The sequence below is a fragment of the Dendrobium catenatum genome, unplaced genomic scaffold (genome assembly GCF_001605985.2).
Source record: "Dendrobium catenatum unplaced genomic scaffold, ASM160598v2 fragScaff_scaffold_980, whole genome shotgun sequence".
NCBI classification, from domain to species: Eukaryota; Viridiplantae; Streptophyta; class Magnoliopsida; order Asparagales; family Orchidaceae; genus Dendrobium; species Dendrobium catenatum.
The window spans coordinates 175,896-181,652 of NW_021319442.1; the positions used below are offsets into that span (position 1 = coordinate 175,896).

Here is a 5,757-nt window from a genome sequence, read left to right on the forward strand (position 1 = left end):
CCCATTTAGTTAAATGGGTTCGAATTCAAAACTCGAACCCGACCCGCCAACCCACTAGAAAATATTTTTCAAATTTTTTTTCTTTTTACTTAAGCAAATTATTAAAAAATGAAAATAAATAACTTAAAATTTAAATTATATTCACAAATTCTTATGACCTACAACTTTCAAATTACATGTTAAAAAAATATTTTACAATTTACAATTTATAAATAGTCAAATTCAACTTAACTAAACAAGTATAAAGCTTAATTTCTCCCTTGCACTCTTTCAGTACCATGGCTAATGGTTCCATGCATAATCATCAATTGCTGACCATTCACCTATAAAGAACTTGTAATGTTGCAAAAGAAAGAAAAAACAAATAAAAGTAATAATTCATTGATTGCTACTTGCAAGCAACCAAAGGCCAAAGCCTCAGGCTTAGGGTGAACCTAGCAAAGAAACATCTGCGGCAACAACTCCAAAAATTGTACCCTTCAAAGTTACAAATTGGTAATATGAGTTTAATCAATATAATTTAATAGTATCTGCTCAAGCCATAAAAATCACTTATACCAATTTATAAATTGGTTGCATCTAAATATGTGCTGTTACTGGTGTATAACTTCACCAAGTTCTTCATCATAGCCATTAAATTTAAAACCAAGTGCCCAACAACACTCAGCAGCATAATAACCAATAACAGGTTGCAGCTCTGCAGTTGGCATCCACTAGCCCAAGAGTCCAACAACACTCTGCAACAGAAAAACCAACAGCAGGCAACTGCTTTCCAGCTGGCAGCCACTAGCCCAAGTGCCCAAACAGCATTACAGCACTTTAGTCTACAACATGCAGGTAAAACAACACTTCAGTCTACACTCTACAGCAACAGAAAAATCAATAGCAGAAAAACAAAATGCATACATCATCAGGCTCTTAAAGGCCAAATAGCAGCATTCTGAAAAACCGGATTACTCGCAACAATTGTATTTAAATCCTTCATCTAAACAAAAAAAAAATTATAACTCCATATTACAACTTCACATTACAGGATTGCATAAAAAAGAGAAATTAATAGGCAAAAAAGTAATTATTTGATTATTTGTTTAACCCTAAACTCTTTCTCTAAAAAAATCACCAAGTAAGCATAAAGCCATAAATCATCACAACAAGTCGACATGGCTTATGAATTTAAATTTATGTGGTATGAACTAAATAAATAATAATCATAACAATAGCTGAAGTAGTGAAGTGAAGTGTTTAACAGCAAATTAGCAATAGTGCAACACTACATAACATGATAACAGACTAGCAGAGTCACTAAGTAAGGCAGTCACTAACAGCAAGCTGACAAGCCCTACTCAAAATATCCAACATAAAAGATAGCAACAAGCAGCTCAGTGATGTTGTGACGGTCATTTTCATTTTTCATCATAACCATAACATAAAGAATTTCAACTTCCTGACCTCAAGTTCACAAAGAAACTCTAATCAACATTTCAACCCACCTCAGGCTCTCAATCTCAATCATTATAAATTTAAAAGAAAACCCCTAATCAGCTAATCTTCCATCTACATATTTTATAAATCACATAATCACCAAATCGATAACGCTCAAAGCCTCAAAAATCGAGAATCAAAACTCGAAAATTGATATAAAAAGAAATAACAAATCTTCCATCAAAAAATTAAATAGAAATAAAAAACAGTGTCTGACCGTCCCACCGAAAGTCCAAAACAACAAGAGGTCAAGAGTTAATGAAGATAGTACCGACCGTCATGAATGAGAAAGCCATAAAGGAGGAGGATTCGAGAGGTCGATAGCATAAGATAGCAAGAGAACTCCACTGATTCAGCGCTTCTGAAGACCCAGAGAGAGCGAGGAGACGAGGAGTGCAAACCCTAAAATGGAATAAGACGGAAGGGGCCAGACTCCAAAGGCGAAGACTCGAAGTCTCAAGCAGGCGAATAGTTGGCTCTCGACTCGAAAGTCGAAATATAAGTATTATTGTATTAGAAGTTGTGGGTTAGTCGGGTCGCCAATAGGTTGTCGGGTTGACCCGAACCCGACCCAAAATTTAAACGGGTCAAGAAATTAGACCAAAACACGACCCGTTTATTTCACGAGTTGATCATAATCCGAATTTTTTGAGTTAGATTCGAGTCGAATTTTCAAGTCATGTCAGCCTACCATGTGATCCTTTATCCTTCTTCACAGCCTGTCGTGACTCACTACTCGTTTGCTCTTTCTCGCCTTTACACCCCCGATGTCCTCGCATTCATTCCCGGCTTCCCGCCTTCCTCACCAATGGTATGCTTGTTGAATGGAACCCGAGCACAGACCCCTACTTCGCCAAGTGCTCCGATTGTCGCCATTCAATTGCCGGCCTAGCTGCTAGCCCACTTAAGATGATCTACCATTTTTAAAACCAGACGATCCTCAACGCAATCGGGAACGCAAGCAGAGTCTGCATTACGGACTTCAGCATATACTTTGGTTTCCACTGGTCTCGCTTCATGAAGATTTGATCAGCCCTTTCTGGTAGGCCTCCGAAGCTTCGCATCGCCGTAATCGACATTCCCTAGCCTGATTTCTGGCCAGAAGAGAGAATAGAGGAGACCGGTTGCTGGCTGTATCTTTATGCCGAGAGATTCCACATCCCTTTTGTGTACCAATTTTTGGCGTCAAAGCTTGATGAGGTGAAGGTTGAGGACCTCCACCTCGAGGAGGAGGAGGTCTTAATCATCAATTGCTTGCTCCGCATAACTTCTTTTGGCGATGAAATCATGAACATAGACTTTCCGAGAGATAAGTTTTTAAACAACCTAAGAAAACTCAACTCTGTTTTGTTTGTGAATGTGGCTACAATGGAACCTTTCTCCATTTTTTGTGATGAGATTTCGTGAGGTTTTGTACCATTTATCTGTATTGTTTGATATGTTGGAGGTAACTGCACTGAGAGAGTATGAGCAGAGGATGCTGGTTGAGAAGGTCTGTATGGGAATAGTATGATTGATATAATCTCTTGTGAGGGAGCAGATAGGTTGGAAAGTCCATAGACGTATAAGCAAACACAGGTGAGGTGCTTGAGGGCTAGGTTCACGCAGTTGCCTTTTAGCTCAAAGATTGCGATTATACCTGTTAAACTTGTCCCTATTAGTATGTCTATTAAGCCTGATAAAATTACGATTGCTAGTGTGTAAAGGCTTGTGCTTCTATCAGAGCTTTTGATCAGGGGAAATGGTCGCATATCTATTTGAGAATGCAAAGATTGGCTTTTGACGTTGTGATTGGTACTGCTCTCATAGACATGTATGGGAAGTGTGGGAGTCTGGCAAAAGAAAAAAGAAATTTTTTAGGAGATTCTGGAAAAGGATGTTTTGACTTGGACTGCAATGATCTCTGCTCTTGCAGTGCATGGGTGTGGTGAGGAGGCTTTCATTCCTTCTGAAAAAAAATGGTGAGAATGGGTTTAAAGCCAAATTATGTCACATTTGGTTCACTTTTAAGCGTATGTGCTCACTCTGGCTTGATGGAAAAAGGCCATTGGTGTTTTGATTTGATGAAAGGAGTCTACTTGATAGAGCCAGAAGTTCAGCATTTTTCTTGCATGTTTCTTAAATGGTTGATTTACTTGGTAGAGCTGGGTTATTTTCAAGGAAAATTATTCGGTGCGGAGTACGCACCGCCCACACAAGTACTGGGTACCTAGCGGTACACAGCGGTACCGAGTGCCGGTACATAGCGCCGAACAATACTTGTGCGAAAGGTTCTCCCCGTCCGCACTCCGCACCTAATAATCTCTCTATTTTCAAAGGCTGAAACATTCTTCAGATCAATGCTAATGGAGCCTCATTCTTTAGTTTGGGGAGCATTGCTTGGTATGTGGAGCTGGGAAAAAGAATTGTTGGTTATGTAGGGTAGGGGTGTCAATATTGGACCTGACCCGAAAATCCGACTCAAAAATTTCGGGTTTGGGTTGACCCGAATCCGAAGTGGGTTGGGTTCGGGTCCGGAAAACGGGCCCGTTTGAAAAACCGGGTTGGGTTCGGGTTGACACGTGAACCCGGGAATGACCCGGAATGACACAGTAACCCGTCTGCCCAGAATGCCCCCCCCCCGCCTGCCCTGCCTTCCCTGACTGACCCGCACCCGCCTTCCCTGGCTGCTCGGCAGCATCGCGTCCAACGCCGTGTCGTGTGTCGCCGACCACGTTAGTCGCAGGGAAGTTCCGCTTCAGTTTCACGTCACGTGCGTCCTGCGTTAGTCGTCGGCCCATTGCTGTTGCCGACCCGCCGCTGCCGGCATCTGCGGGTTGGGTCGGGTTCGAGTTCAGAAAATCGACCCATTTGCAAAAACGGGTCGGGTCGACCCGAATCCGAATAGCTCCGGGTCAATTTCGGGTTCGACCCGAACCCAACTCGTGACCCGAAATTGATCACCAAATTGCAGAATATGTCTCTCACATACAAAGGTTTTGACCTAGGACTAATTCTTACATCTACCTCGATCGAGTCGAAATCTTCTGACATAAGGGGAGTATGATGTGAAACATTTTAGTCATAGTTTGCTTGAGGACTAGACCTTTCTACTTTCTAGAATCTTTCATTAGCATGTTACATACAAGTGTTGTAAGAAACCGGGATTTGAAGAATATATCATGCTTTTGAGTAAAGTATTTGTTCTCTAATTTTTGTATTATTGCATCCTCTTCTTCCTTTGGATCCACAACATCAATTTGCATGAAATATCTAATTATTTTCATATTACTTATTCATGTTTATTGCAACACATAGTAATATGATTTTGTATTTATATAATTGAATCATATAATATTTCTAACACTTATGATATTTGATAACAGGATAATATAATGCCGCACTTAGAAATCTTTTCATATGTGGATCCTGATGCTCTTGAACCATCAGAATCAGTTAAAAGAGCAATGAAACTACCAGTCCACATCAGTGCCTGGAAGCTTATGAAACTAGACTCAAATGAAGCCATGAGAGCTTCAGCCAAGGCCCGAGCATCTTCTTCTTTCTTGAGACCAATTAACTCCCCAATGGAGAATGATTCTGATCATGTTCGCTCAAGCAGGAACACTAGCGGTATCAATAGCAGAATAAGATTTTGTTTGGGATAACTTTCGTCTGTTTTATAAAGTAGTTTTTTATACAAAATTGTTTGACAAATAAAATTGTGCACTGAAAAACTATTTTAAAAAGCAATAAGAAAGTTGTTCGAAATGAAACTTAAGCTTCGTTTAGGACGGCTTTTTTCCTGCTTCTTAAAGCGGCTTTTTAGTACAAAATTTTTAATTTTTGTACTAAAAAGCTGCTTTTAGAAGCAATAAGAAAGTCGTCCCAAACAAAACCTTGGTTAAGTAGCTTCTGATTTCATTAGGAGGATTTTTGCAGGATTAGCCATTTTTTAAGTGGTATCATTCATCTTTGTTAGGGTTTGCTGCAAAATATTATTATTCAGAAATATTATTATTCAGTTTAATTTTCTGCTTCAAGATCTGTTAGCCAATGCAAATCATTCCGATATCAGAGGGCAGTCAAAATTCTTTTAGCTCAGCTTCTATGATGACGGTCTATTTGGGATAATTTTTCTTATAATTTTGCTTTTTTAGATCGCAATCATAATTTTCTTTTACAATTATTTTCTCGTTCATTTCAAAAAAATTATAGCTTTTTGAATAATAAAGGCTAATTAGGCTTCCTTTGCGTATTTTTTTTTATAAAATTTTTTAATTTTTATATTAAAAA

At 39.2% G+C, this 5,757-nt stretch overlaps 1 long non-coding RNA gene across 1 annotated transcript; it reads left to right on the forward strand.

Moving 5' to 3' along the window:
* The first annotated feature begins 2,278 nt into the window (after positions 1-2,278).
* Positions 2,279-5,466, forward strand: LOC114580358. The gene is made up of 2 exons (XR_003701733.1): positions 2,279-3,443; positions 4,848-5,466. It is a non-coding gene; the product is annotated as an uncharacterized LOC114580358 (long non-coding RNA).
* The last annotated feature ends 291 nt before the right edge of the window (positions 5,467-5,757 follow it).